Consider the following 15,333-nt stretch of genomic DNA (forward strand, 5'->3'; position numbering starts at 1 on the left):
GTTCGATGTTGTGGGAGTTTATGGTTCCAGGGAAATTCCCTTCTCTAATAATGAGGAGAATTGCCTATAATTTATGTACGATATAACGACTTGATGATCTACGCTGCAATGATTAATAGGAGGTAACCACGTGCACACGTGTGAAGAATACAAGCGACGAGCACGTGGGGATATATTAGATTATTGAACACTATGATGTTTACTTAAATACATGGAGAGTGTGCAATGTCGTGAGCAACCGTTCCACATCATAATTATTTCATTATTGTATTATTTCTATTATTAACGATAACAATATTGTTTTTTATAGCTCCGACACGTGTACTTGTGAGATTCTAATTCGGATAGAAATTTTAAAGTGAAATAATTATTGCATGAATTAAATTCGCAATTAAGGTGATTTGAAAATTCTAATCTTGATTAAGGTTGTAAAAAATGTACAAACTCATTTTAGTGGCAGAAGCCCTTCAATTTTAGCGATATGAAAATTTATTAATTAAAACGAACGAAATTATTATTCATGACGAGTTTTTTTTAGTGTCTTGCACTAATGTTTATTAGGAAATAAGGTACACTAATGAAAGAATTAGGAAAAAGGAACAAATTTCTTTGACTGAACGACTAAAAGGCAATACCAACATTGCGATATACTGATTAATGCTCGAGTGGTCTGCTATACAACGAACGGGTCTATATTGAAATAGACTGATTAATGCTCGCGTGGTCTGCTATACAACGAACGGGTCTATATTGCAATAGACTGATTAATGCTCGCGTGGTCTGCTATACAACGAACGGGTCTATATTGCAATAGACTGATGGCCTTTTTACGACCTACACTAAACTTTGCTCGCACCCATCGAAAGGAAAAGTCTGAGTTAAAAAGTAAAACTCATCTCCATTTCCACGGAATTCGGCCGATGGAAAAATTCGGGCGCACACTTTTCTGTCCGGGAAATACCGTCGAGAGCATTAAGATTGGTTCGGTGAAAAATAACACAACTTTGCCCGGTGTTCAAATAGAAAAAAATTCAGTAACCGGTAGAGAAAGCGATGGAAACTTGAAAGCAATTGCTGATTGATTATGTATTTGGGACCATGCCATCAATTTAAAGAAGTAGTTTGTTTCTCTGATAGTTTGTGTATTGATTTGCAAGTTCCATTTATTTAGGAAGAGTTTTTTATTTGAAAAATGTTGAAAAGGTTTTTTTGTGGCTACTAAAATGCCTGTCCTTCATTAGTGCTCACGTGAAATGCATTCCATTCAATTTAATAACGAATTTACAAGAAGAAAAAACCTCTGCGTGATTCGCGAGCAAAACTAAAGGAGGAACTGAACTAAAGTAATGTAGCTGGTGGCGGCGGAAAAGTTACACGCTTGCAAGGAAATTCATAATTCAGAGGCTCAACAAACATTCTATTCGTTCTGCACCTAACATTATCATTCTCTATTCAGGGTATCTGAAGAAGATGTTGGGTAACCTGTGCGTCCATGCGTATTTATAAACGGGCACTTAGTAATCAAATTGTAATAAGTTATGTAAAAATACATCTCATTTTCACAGGAGCGAAAGCTTATTCTTACGGGATTTCTATTTTCTTTGCAAAGACCGAACGCTCGACCGCAACTCATATCTCTCGCCCGCTCGACAGGCTCCGGCGCTCCAGTAATACGGAAATAGAGCGTGACTGATGCCCCATTGATTTCTATTGGCAAACTACCAGCAAAGCGAGATCGCTGTCACTGTTTAAAGAGCGCTTATAAGGATAACTTGTCAGGCTCACAATAGTTATCAGCGATTACGCCCGTAATAAAATTCGGGGTCGCATCTTCCACGATCAACGAAGCTTTGACTTGACATCGACCGAAATTTGGGGACGCCTACATCGCGGCTGATGCCGAGACGATCTTTGATTCATGATGAAGCGATAACCGTGCTCTCGCACGGCCCACATGAGGAGTATTAGATTGAGATCTAGAGCAAGTAAGATCGGGAGATCTTTTTATGGATCGCCATTTCAAGAAGATCGAGCAAAAGTGGGCGTTTAAAACCCAAGCCGAACTCGCGATACCAATATGCGTGTAATTTTTAAAGACGCTTTGATCACAAAGACGGAATCTTTCATTGCAATTTGCCTCACTGGATGCAAAACAGATGCAAATTCTCGCAGAGTCTCAGGCGATTTGCCCAATGATCCGGGAATGATCGAAATACTTGAATGATTAAAGCGATGCCTTTGTTCATGATTAGAAAGTCAAAGACGGGGATGGCGAATCTCTATCTGTAGATGCGTTTCATTAGAGGAAATGATAAGAGAATACATGGGATCAAAATCGTTAGTATTTATTCAGAAAACACTGATAAATATGGTTATGAGTTATCAAACTGTTAATTAATTAAACACTTTTTTTATGTCTCATGGTTAAGCTCACGATACAAAAAAATTATATTTGAACTATGAAAAAAAACATTAAAATGAACAACGTGAATTGAAGTTTATTCCTTCCTCGCTTCTGCCTTCAGGTTATCCACATTCAACTTATTCAAAATTAAAGTACGATTTTGCCAGAATTTTCTGGTCGTGTTGCAGTTTTTGGAAAACCGATGCACTTTCTTCAGCCAAGAAAATCTACAGACAAGTAACAATTAACTGAAGGTTGATTTCGTAAACTTAATATTAATACGGATGCAATTTTAAATAAATAATCTTCTTTTAAGCTCTTTATTTGTGCATAGGATTTTCAATTGAAGAATCTTATCTGATTTTTATTCAAACCAGTGAATTCTTTGGCACTTGAGAGCGACCGAAGGAATGGAAAAAATGGCACCGAACTCCGTCGCATTTGGGGAATAGTTTTGCCCGAGTTCTACTTCAACTTCCGTGGAATCGAAGAAATGTTTTCGTGCCTCATGCAAATGAGGTTCGCTCTTTATATTTCTTATTTTATCTAAGTGTTCTATCGAAGAAACGAAAGATTTTTGCAAAAGAGTTCTTCAATAGAAATGGAATTAATTAATTTTATCTAAGTGTTCTATAAAAGAAATGTGAGATTTTTGCAAATAAAGTGTTTCAGAGAAAATGAAATTAATGATAATAAATTCAGTACGTGTCTGCGACAACAGGTTCTTTAAAAAAGCCTGTTGAAGTACAAAAAAATTAATGTGTAATACATTGATTCGTAGGATTTTTCTTTCACTTCAAAAGATTATCCATTTATCATTGGGTGCAATACTCAAGAGTTCGTTAATTGATAAAAAGTAGTAAGTAACTAGATGGAAGCATAGCGTCAGTAAGAGAATATTCTGACAGCGTGGGTTAGAATTTATTTTTCGTCAGGCAGCACAGACGAGAATCTTCAGGTAGCACAGACGAGAATCTTCAGGCAGCACAGACGAGAATCTTTAGGCAGCACAGACGAGAATCTTCAGGATCAGGCAGCACAGACGAGAATCGTCAGGCAGCACAGGCGAGAATCTTCAGGCAGTACAGGTGAGAATCTTCAGGCAGCACAGGCGAGAATCTTCAGGCAGCACAGACGAGAATCGTTAGGCAGCACAGGTGAGAATCTTCAGGCAGTGCAGGCGAGAATTTTTTGCAAGCGCAGGCGAGAATGATTGAAATAAAAAAATGAACAACGTGTCATCAAAACTCGAAGGTGAGATAAAATCCTAAGTGTTACTTATCATAATACATTTTCGCCCATTAATTTTTAACGTACACATGTGAATATATAAACACGGTAGGTGACCTTCGTTATCTTATCCAAGCCATCAAGCGCTAAATGAAGAATCATTCAGGAATCAAAACATATTGAACATGAAAATTTTTAGATTGAAAATTTTAGATTGAACATGAAAATTTTTAGTTAAGCATTATTTTATTTCATAACCAATTTGTCAGGATTTAAAAGTGATTAAAAAAGTGCTTAACCACTATGTGTTCCATTCATGCATCAGATAATTTATTTTATGAAAGCTTTAAAAAAAATTTCGTCGCACATTCACGTACTTTTGCCAACGAAAAAAATCGAAATAATTTTCAATCAAAGAAAGATGTCATTAAGCGAGAAGGAAATACCAGCGCATGACCATTGTTTATTCGGACAAATCACGACAACACGACTCGGTCACACGAAATCGTTGTCATTTTCCCAATAGTGCGACTTTTATTGATCAAAGTAAGTAAAATTCGTGACCGCTGAGCGCTTATTATAGAGAAACTTGAAGCGTCCAGCGACTGCTTGCGTGATTAAATGGACGCTTCAGGATGAATTGTGTTCTAAAGAACGGCAGCCCAGCAATGAACTCGGAAATTGTTTATAGGAGTCAGGCGCAGAAATATAAATAAATCTGCTGATGAAATCAAAAAGAAAAAGAAAATAAAATAAAAAAAGAATAAAAATAATAATTCAATTTTAAATAAGAATACGTTCCTTCTTTTTTAAGACATTAGTGATTAAATTCACGGACCGCACAATATCACCGGTTTTCAATGCGATATAAGGAAAAAATATAACTCAGTACTCACTGCAGTGAGTGACAGAGAGCGCATTTTCTCGTCGACGAAAACTTGGTCACGGGCAGACGGACGGACAGACGGACAAACGGACGGACGGAAATGAAGAGCACAATAGCGCCTTTTTCCATAAATGAGAAAATCCGCTAAAAATGGCGGCTGTGGTTTTATAACTCAAAATGAAAGAATGAAAACCTGCTTCGGGACACTAAATTTTGTATGATTTTTTAGTTGAAACAACTTCGCATGCTCTTCTCTTATAAAATAATTTCCTCGTAATTCGTTTTTTTACGAAGCGTTACTTATATATGTAAACGAATTAGATATTATATACGTATTTCTAATGTATTTATACCTCTCATGGTCTAGCCTGACCAATTTAAGAGAAATGAGATTGACGACAAATAAACTGGTTTTGGTGCTTGGTTTGCTCATGTTTCGTATGGATTATTCTGCAATAAGATTCGTTTTGCAATTTTTAAGGTCACGCGAGCTGGCATGAGGTCACTCTAATTAAGAGGTCTTAAGGTCACTCTATAATTAAGGTCATGCTTGCATCTGTATTAAGGAGGAGCGCAGCGTAGTCGATTACAGCGCAGCGTAGTCGAGTAATTTGTTTAAGAGAATGCAGTAATTAAAGGACTTCTAGAGTTGCTGCGTCAAATAATAAACTAATGGGCATTCTTTTCTAGAGTCGCCGGCTAAACAATTTAAACTGGGCCTAATTTGGACATTTTTTCGTAATGGTCGCGGCCTCTGCATTGCTGAGACACTCAAGAAAAATGGCCTCCAAATTCTGGAGTCGGAGTTGTTTAGTGAAATTTAAATTACGTTCCATCGAACAATCACAAGCAATTTAGAAGTAAAAGACATGAAATGACGAATGAAAGAAAGTTAAAATGCTTTCAAAGTCGCTAGAAATTTACGCCAAGCATTTAGAAAAAAATAACTTCTCAAGAAAAAAAACGCATTGTTTGTTGGTGGTTTCACAAACTATAAATAAGTGCATTTACTTTATTAGGAGAATATTTTCAATAGATTGAGTCTTTACCGACATCATAACCTTAAATGAGACATATAATGAGAGCAGATCATACTTGATTGATATAATGTTAAATAACAAATATAATAATAAATAAATTACAATAAATAAAAAATAAAGCATATAACAATGTTCCGTTTCAGCGAACATTAATATGCCCATTTCAAGATCGGTGATGTTGAGAATTATGCTATTCAACGCTAATCTCGGAACGAGATTATGCAAGAATAAGTCAAAGAAATAAGAGAATTTCAAATAAGAATTGAAAATGCGCCAAGAATTGTAAAGAAAATCCGTCGTGAAAAGAAACTTTTCAGATCTCAAACCCCACCGTACAAAATTAGATGAGGAAAGTTATTCTATCTCGGAATATTTCGAGGAGCTGGGTCAGTAAATTTGAAAATTTCAAGATAATGAATCGTTCAACAGAAATTTGCGTACAATTATTGCATAAATGAATAAGATTAGATCTAGCCATAAAATTTCATCAGCTATGACGTCATCATAATATTTAGCAATGAAAAGATAAATCATTACATTTTCCTATAGCTGCCGCATGCCCACATTCAACACAAAACTGCATTATTTTTTGATTAGCCCAGATTATTTTTTAGCCCAAATTTTTTGATTAGCCCAGAAAATGAACAAGCTTTTACTTTGACAAGCTTTTAGAGCAAATGTTTCGTTAAATAGCGAGGTTTTGCCATCTGACCTAGCTTTTGTAGAGCAGAACTTGTTGCAAGTGATATCGAGCGAGATGTTTGGATAGAACTTCTTGAAGTGAACCATGTATCTTTTGTAAAGTTTCTCTTTTATTTATCAGATAAAAGAATATCAAATGTGGACATAGTTAAATATACATGAGCTTGTCGACAGTAAAAATTTTACGGGCTCAAAATCGCAAAGTTTAGATTAGTTCTTGAAGATTCTCAGAGATGGAATGCTAGGGAGAAAGATAATTTATTTCAAAAGAATGCCGCGTTGACCTTTAAACGAACAAATGCAAATGAAGACGGCTTCATGAGTGAAGAAAATGTATGGAATATCAATCCAACTCAAAAAGTGAAGTAAAATTATGAAAAGACGAATTGTCTTTTTGCGTATAAAAACAGCATTTACAGTTTTATAAATTCCAAATAAAAACATCTTAAAAATTGTAGCAGCCCAAAAAAATAGGATTGAATCACACAAAATATTGCCCAACACAAAACTAAGTGCAACATGAAAAGGAGAACCGGAAAATGCGCGTATATTTTCTTTTTACGTCCGGCACTCCGAAGTAATTTTATAGCCACACGCAAGCAACCATTCGTCGTTTTGTTTTTGTTAGTTAGCGTCTTAATGACCCTATAAAATGCGATTAATGTCTTTATAATTTGCCGGGATTACATCGGTAAATGTTCAAATGGTCGAATGTTTGCCACTAAAACGACCATTGCTAAAATTCTGCTCACTTACCGTGAGCGCAGCTCTGGCACTAGTTTCTCTTCATCAGTAATAAAACGTCATTAACTTGAATAATTAAATCAGGATGAATCTTGCCGACTGATCAGGACTTCTCCCGAATATTGGTCGAGCTACGAGAGCACATCTCGCATAAAACTCAAAATGTTCGATTAAAATTTTTTAAAAAATTTTACGGAAGCAGGCCTTTCTTTTCACCTTATATTCATGAATGTAAACTTTGAAATCCAAGCATGTGTACGCGCTAGTGAGTGCGAGTGTCATGATTATCAAAATATGAATAATTTATTTCATATTTTGCCATTATATATGTATTTTGAAATTCAAGAAATTATAAAGATATGATTGAAATCACAATCATGAATTACTGCATACATCTGAATTATTTTAATTATTCGTCAAAATCTAGACTTGACCAATATGACTCAATTTTCGTATTTAGAAAGTTGAAGCAGGCATAGTTGAAGGCATAGAATTCGCCTCCTCAGTTCAACCATATCGAGGATAGTAGCTGGTTAAACGGTTACGATAATATGGTTCATGCAGTCCATCGTGTAAGTAGATGCTATTTTTATGTTTTTTTATAGGAGTCGGTAATTCAACCAATTTAGGCTTATAGAAAACCGCATATTGTTAACGTCTATGTTATAGTAGGAGTGCTAGTGTAGTTATTGTAGTACCTGACGGTGGCGCGTGTCGTGTTTTAGTGGAGGCTCATGGAGTGTAAATTGTAAGGTGTAAATTTAAAGATAAAAATATATTTATGCATATCTTAAATCCATAGCGTGTTCAATTTAATTGCTTAATTTTAGCAATAGTCGAGTAATTGATTGTTATTTATTTCGTGAAAGCCTCAAAACCCAACCTTCTAATCTGATGATAATTTTTGCAAAGCGAAGTAATGGATTAAAAGTATTTGTATCGGATTAGGAATCAAGAATTTAAAGTCAAAGAAAACTAACGAAAAATTCACCATTTCTAATGACAGAAAACATTTAGGCGTCAATAAACTAGAACACAAGTACAAACAATTAGTAAACTAAAATTAACAATGGGGATATAAAACGTAAATTCTCAAATTAAAATAAATAAAAATGAAGGAAACATGAACAGATAAATTTTTCTATTGGCATTTTCGAGGGGATAGAAACTGTTGGTGGCATTTGAACTAAGCTTATGTTTTAAAATGTACAGGGATCCTAAAATTCGCAGGTCAGAAACACCGGTTGTGGAGGCTAAAACTCTAGATTCACTATCAGACACCGGGACGTTGCACTGCTCGGCATGAACTTGTACAGCTGAATGAGGGGGATGCGCAAGCAGGTTTCCTGTTTTATAACTCCTGCCTTTGTGCTCCGCCAGCCTAGAATAGAAATTGCGTATCAGGAACAGTCGGATACATGTCAAGTGGCTTCACTTTGGCTTGAAAAATTTATGAACACTTTGCTTATGTCTGTCAGCTTTACGCGTATCTACGGAATTTGCGCTAAATTCACTTCAAATCAAAATCTTACAAGCCATGCTCTCAGAACGAAGTCATGGTTTACTCTAGAACTTGAATGGCCCGCAACCCAATTTCCTTCTACTTTCGATAAAATACAGTGGCAAATTCCTTCGTGCACTGCGTACTTGGGGTAAACGGTCATCGGTGGCTTACAAGAGATTTGCCTGCAATGTGCTATCGATGATTCAGACCCTACAAATCATCGATGATTCATCGATGACCGCCACCTATACTTGCCACTTCGTTGTTTCCTGTCAATTGTTGTCCTGTCCTGTTTCCTGTCATATTGTTGTTTTCCGGTCAATTTTTGACGGATTTGGACACTAAATGTTACGCCACCTATAATCTACCATCGCCACCTATAATCACCGATGCGCCACTCTTCATTTTTATTTGGGCAGGTTCTCAAATTTTACATATCATTTCTTTTCACGTCTTGTCTGCCCAACTGTTCTATCATACACATGCTCACTGCTAAAGTGTTGCCCGCCTTCTGATCACAATTCAGGAGCTTTTTCATGCCGTTAAGTAACCTTATGTATTACCCTTCGTATCCAAACGTGGTTCTGATTTCACTTGGTATCCAAGCGTATATAGTTCTTATTTCACTTCGAATGCAGGCGTAGGCCTCATATCCCCTTGTATCCAAACCTGGTCCTGACTCAAAATAATTAAAAAAAAATATTACATAAAAATCGACTTGCCCTCTCATATCCTCAAAATTTCACCAGGCCTCCAATTCACTTCAAGTAATAAGCTTAGCTCTGCTGTGTCTGCGTTATGAATTAACTCTTGTTTAGCTCATCATCCGTAGTTGCTATTATTGTTGCCGTTATCGCTGGGTTGCTCGCGCTCCAGTCTCGGGCGCGACTCTCGTCCTCTTTTAATAGTCAAATAAAAACACGGCAGCACATTAGAGAGCTTCAAATGTGCCTTTTACGCTCGCTTCTATGAACGCGTTACTGACGAAATTAGCTCTGGCAGTCACAAGTCGCAGTCACAAGTCGCTGTCACAAGTCGCAGTCACAAGTCGCTGTCACAAGTCGCAGTCACAAGTCGCAGTCACAAGTCGCAGTCACAAGTCGCAGTCACTGTCTCTTATACACATCTAGATGTGTATAAGAGACAGTGCGGGGACAGTGAGCAGTGAAATGCGGGGGCAGTGAGCAGTGAAATGCGGGGACAGTGAGCAGTGAAATGTTGGGACAGTGAGCAGTGAAATGCGGGGACAGTGAGCAGTGTAATGCGGGGGCAGTGAGCAGTGAAATGCAAGAGCAGTGAGCAGTGAAATGCAGGGGCAGTGAGCTGTGAAATGCAGGGACAGTGAGCAGTGGAATTCAGGGGCAGTGAAATGCGGGGGCAGTGAGCAGTGTAATGCAGGACAGGTTCAGAGTGTATGTGCTTGCCAGAATGTTATGTGATTCTCAAATAAAACCGTACTTTTTTAAAGTGAGGGTATGGGAATTTAATATAGTAAATATATTATTTATTTTGGCCGATATATACAACTGTACGATGATATTAACGTGAATCACAAGATGATACCTGAGGATGTGAACCTGTGGGAAATTTTTCCCACCATTAATAATTTTTGTAGTCGTTTGTAAATTTGTTGTCTATTTGTCGTTTTCTGTTCATGTTGCGTTCGCAGTTTTGTTGTATTCATTTTAGTTACGTAGTTTAAGTAGGTAGCAGTATCCGCTGGGCTACGCATTCCTTCATAAGCATTCATACCATTCAGACGTTCAATCTCGCTACGTGCCTTATCTCAAACTCAGCTAGTTCTCAGTTATTCACTTCTGGACCTACATTCACTTCAGCCAGCACAGCAACAGGACCTTCAGATTCTAAATATCTTCCTGGTTACTGTTTCACCATCTTTTTGTTGGTGTGCATGTTGCTTTATTTTCCATTCAATTATTTACGCTCTGTAAGCAATATTATTCTATGGTACTCTAGACAAATCAATATTCAATTATTAATATCTCAAACTTCAAATTACTTGTAAACGTGGTTTCTGTTAGTGGCAGAGGAACTAGTTTCCTTAGCTGTGACCCACGATTTAATATCTTTGTCTTCAAATTTCCAAAGTCAAAATCTCGAACTGTCCTTTTCTATTTTCCGTCTAGAGTACCTTCCTTAAACTGATTTCCTCTAATTTTCTTATATGCCTTCTAACTGCATTAAACACTGAGATGCACCAAAATCTTAGGTCTGTATTTATTTATTTACGTCATTATTTGATTCATAAGTTAGTGTAGGTTGTCACATAGTTATTATTAGATTAATTCATTTCATTGAGTAGAAACATTTTCATTTCAGTATCTGGGACTCGTCGATGCAAGAAGGAATTTTTAAAATACCGCAATCACTTCATTGAACCGCCCGTTCTTCAAAGATTTCTATACATCAGCATATGAATTGTCAAATTCGGTTTCCTCATATATGTAACTGGCCCGATCAACGCCAGTTGCACGTTAAATCAATTTGAATAAATATCAGCTGACTCTATTCTCTTTATTTGTCCGATTGTGTGAGACAATCATAATTACTCACAAACCCCGCGATAGGGTCCCGTGACGCGAGTCCCGCGATAGGGTCCCGTGACGAGAGTCCCGTGATAGGGTCCCGTGACGCGAGTCCCGCGATATAGTCCCGTGACGCGAGTCCCGCGATATAGTCCCGTGGTGTGAGTCCTGCGATATAGTCCCGTGACGCGAGTCCCGCGATATAGTCCCGTGACGCGAGTCCCACGATATAGTCCCGTGACGCGAGTCCCGCGATATAGTCCCGTGACGCGAGTCCCGCGATATAGTCCCGTGACGCGAGTCCCGCGATATAGTCCCGTGACGCGAGTCCCGCGATAGGGTCCCGTGACGCGAGTCCCACTATATAGTCCCGTGACGCGAGTCCCGCGAAATAGTCCCGTGACGCGAGTCCCGCGATATAGTCTCGTGACGCGAGTCCCGCGATATAGTCCCGTGACGCGAGTCTCGCGATATAGTCCCGTGACGCGAGTCCCGCGATATAGTCCCGTGACGCGAGTCCCGCGATAGGGTCCCATGACGCGAGTCCCACGCTCTGCATCAAAAAATTTAGGAGTCCTTGCGATCAAGCAATCAGACGATTCATCCGAACAATGCAGACAGAATTTTCTCCTTATTTCCGGACAGAATTATATTATATCGATTACATCGGCGCTACTTAAGTAAGTTGCATCCTAGGACAATCATAAGCGGGAAAACGGCGGCCGCCACACGGCCGATGTTGAACCGGCAATTATTCGCAAATGTCGTAAAGTCAGAACCGAAAAAATCTAAAATTATTGACGGAACATAGGCGGCCGCCGATAACTCGCCTTTAATTCGTCCGTCGGGTGCAGGACTAGCATGATCTTGCTATCAATCACGCAGCGCATATGAAGACGCACGAGCTACAAATCTGATTGAAAAGAGCAGCATGGCAGGATTCTTGTCTCAAGTCGATGCGTATTATTGTCTGCCGATTGAGCCTCGACAAGCCGCAATGCACTTAATGAAAAAAGCCTCGTGCCATCTAAAATATGCTAATGCCTATGCCTGCACTCGAACATCTTCCGGCTCCCACAAAATTGAGACTGGATGTGATGACATATGGAAATGTTCATGGAAATAAAATTTTGCGACATTTCCGACCGAAAAACTGTACTTACAATCGTACGACAATATATTGGTCATGATGAATATTGGTCGCAAATCATGTCTGATTTGTTAAAATTGATGCACAAAGACTCAATAAATAAACACTAAGTTTAATATACCCGTTAAAATTTCATTCGTGTGACAATATAATTTATCACAGTAAACAATTTAATTTCCGCAATTACAGGAAAACTTAATTATGATTAAGGCGAAGGCTTAAACCAGAGAAAGCCATAACGTATTCTGGATACTCGACACGTGAAGTCCCTTCAATTCTATCCACGCCAGAATATTTTCTTGCATCTTTGAAACAAGATGTAAGCGCTACTTCCATGTAAACAATTTATGCCCATTAAATTTATTATAATTATTAATAAGTAATTTTATCCCATTACTGTGACGTTTATATATTGGTGGGACAAGTTATACACTTGCAGAGGAATATATATACAAGTCACCGAAAGGGAGACAAAAATGCTCCGCAGCAGCAACTCTGACAGAAGTCACAGTTAGAAATTCACAAACCTTCAAGTTCTTAATTTTTGAAAAGAGTGCAAAATATTGGCAGCTACTAATGTGAATTAGAGTAAGCAAGACTCGAGTTATGTTACTCTATGTAGTTCGTAATTTCAATTTAATTTTTCTTTCTAATTCGTGTGCTCAATGCATAAATGAGATGATAAGCATCGGTAAACGTAAGTTCTTGCTGAAAGAAATTAATAAATTAAAGAATATAAATCAAATTTAAGCACAACAATAGAAAAAAAAAATCCGCAGGATTCATAAATGGCATAAAATTTCCAAACACTCGATAAAAAAAAACAGTACATACAATAATTACATCATTTAGGTAGGTAAGTTTTATGAACGCATCGTGGAAAATTTTGAGAAGAATATAATAAATACCAGCATAGGCATCAAACAGTTTAAAAAACTCAAAATTGAGGACTCATTTTTCAAAGTTCTCAGTCGGCAGCCCAGCTCTGATTAACAGGACATCACAAGCTTCATTTCGGGTGCAGGGGGCACATCGCTGCTCATTTATAGGCAAGAATTGCCCTAAAAGCTCTGCCGGTTGTTATAGTAGAGTGTTCAGTGGTTCTCATAAAAGCCATGTCAGGAGTTCACGCAAAAAAATTAAATATAAAGTCAGTCTGGGCAAAATCAGCGTGCAAATAAATTGATTTGTATAGTTCCCACTTGCTGTCAAGCACGAAAAAAAATTTGGTGTGCCATTAGATGTTTCGGCACATGGTTGAACAAATATTAGTTCAACCATGGTTCGTCATTTCTCTTAAGTTTGACCAAAATTTTAGCTTCATTCATCTTGAGAATAGTTGCAAAATAAACTGGTGAATGAGATTTGATTCGTAGACCAACACAGCTGAGAGCCACAAAATATTCTTGTACATTACTGTACATTTTCCTTGCAGTAGCCGACCACAAAATATTCTTGATATTTCCATAACATAAACTGAGCTGGTATATAGGGAAGTGCCTTGCTAGGTTCGGAGCATGAATGGGGAATGAGAGTACGACACTTCGGTCAAATGTGCACGACAAGTAGAACAAGGCAGCGCTGCCAGACGCCTCGTACCTCTCTCCCTTGGGAGCAATAATTCAGGGCTCTCAGCTTCCACGTATCGATTACTCGCGGAGTTTGCCGTAGAATTGTGCCGATTTCGGCTTAACCTCAGGCCCACGGCCACTGCAGTATATGGAGCTCTTGTGTCTTGATCATTTTATAATACGAACATATTCTACTTACGTTTCTGTTTCCTTACCACCAATGATTAAGGCTGATGATAACAAATTGATACATTTGTTATCACAGCTATGTGCAATTGATACATAGCTGTGAGCAAAGTTTTTGTAATTCAACTTTCTTGATATATCTACTGAAATGGTTTGAATTTGTAGGTTGTTTCCCAAATGCTTGACGTAAATAAGCTAATAGGGCTTGGCTTAGATCTTGTATATCATATGATATCGCACATATTGAACTCAAGCTTCGAAACTCACTCTGGAAAACTATATAGAGTCCTATTATATATTTTGTTTGATTTCTGATAAGATTCAGTGATTTAAAGATTTAGAAAGTGATTTATACTCTTTCTATAAATTTTAAGTTAATGATAATGCTAAACTTTTTCACCGATAATTTATGTTCCCCACTATTATCAATATTTATTTGTGTCAAATTTTGGAACAGCAAATAACGAAACAGCGAACAAACTAACAGCAATAACCAGCCGGCGAGTTATAGTACGTTTATTCCACCAAGTAATAATTATCCTTTTATCACGGTAATTTGTTTTTGGATGACATCCATTAGAATAGCACGAAATATGCAATTTGCCATCATGACATACCAGTACAAACGAGCATACTCTAATTATTACAGCAACGACCTCGCTTCCAATAAACGTAATTGCCATTCACCAAAAACTCTTTGTGATCTGAGGCTACAAAATATGAGTAATTTAACGACTATCCCGTCATTTTTTAAACCTGTATGCATTTGTTAGCTCTCTATACATGAATACATGACATAATTGTGCCTATAAACAGTGTGATAATTGGAGCACTCATTGTGCTTTATTAGCAATCCGCAGCAACAGTGACCAACATTTTCTATCGAAGCGTATAAATGGTAAGTATTATGGCTAAGTAGCGGTAATCGTAAGTCACTTAAACGTTTAAATTTAAAATTCGGCTTGTGTGTGAAAAAATGAGTCGTTTTTCCCCTGCCCCTTTGATATTCCTCGAAATATTTTGCGAAATTAGGAATAATTTTGTTAATTTATAGTAGAACAGATGATTCATTTATATTTTAATGCATGTCGCGAAGGTTCAGCCACTTTTTCAAATACTCGTGCCTGCATACTTGTTATACCAAAGATGCTAATAATGATTTATTTTCCAGTTATGGACTGAACAATATCTTATAAAATTTCCAAGGAGGAATTGTAAATATGTGCATGAATGAGCATCGGCAAGAGACCAGGGCCCATACTTTCAAAAAAAGTTAAGAGATCGTAAGTTCATCAGCCAATCATTGACGGCCTTTCAAGCAAAATCCACCAATCATAGACAAGAAAATAGAGCGTAAGTACTTACGTTCA

The sequence above is a fragment of the Hyalella azteca genome, unplaced genomic scaffold (genome assembly GCF_000764305.2).
Source record: "Hyalella azteca isolate HAZT.00-mixed unplaced genomic scaffold, Hazt_2.0.2 contig6969, whole genome shotgun sequence".
NCBI lineage: Eukaryota > Metazoa > Arthropoda > Malacostraca > Amphipoda > Hyalellidae > Hyalella > Hyalella azteca.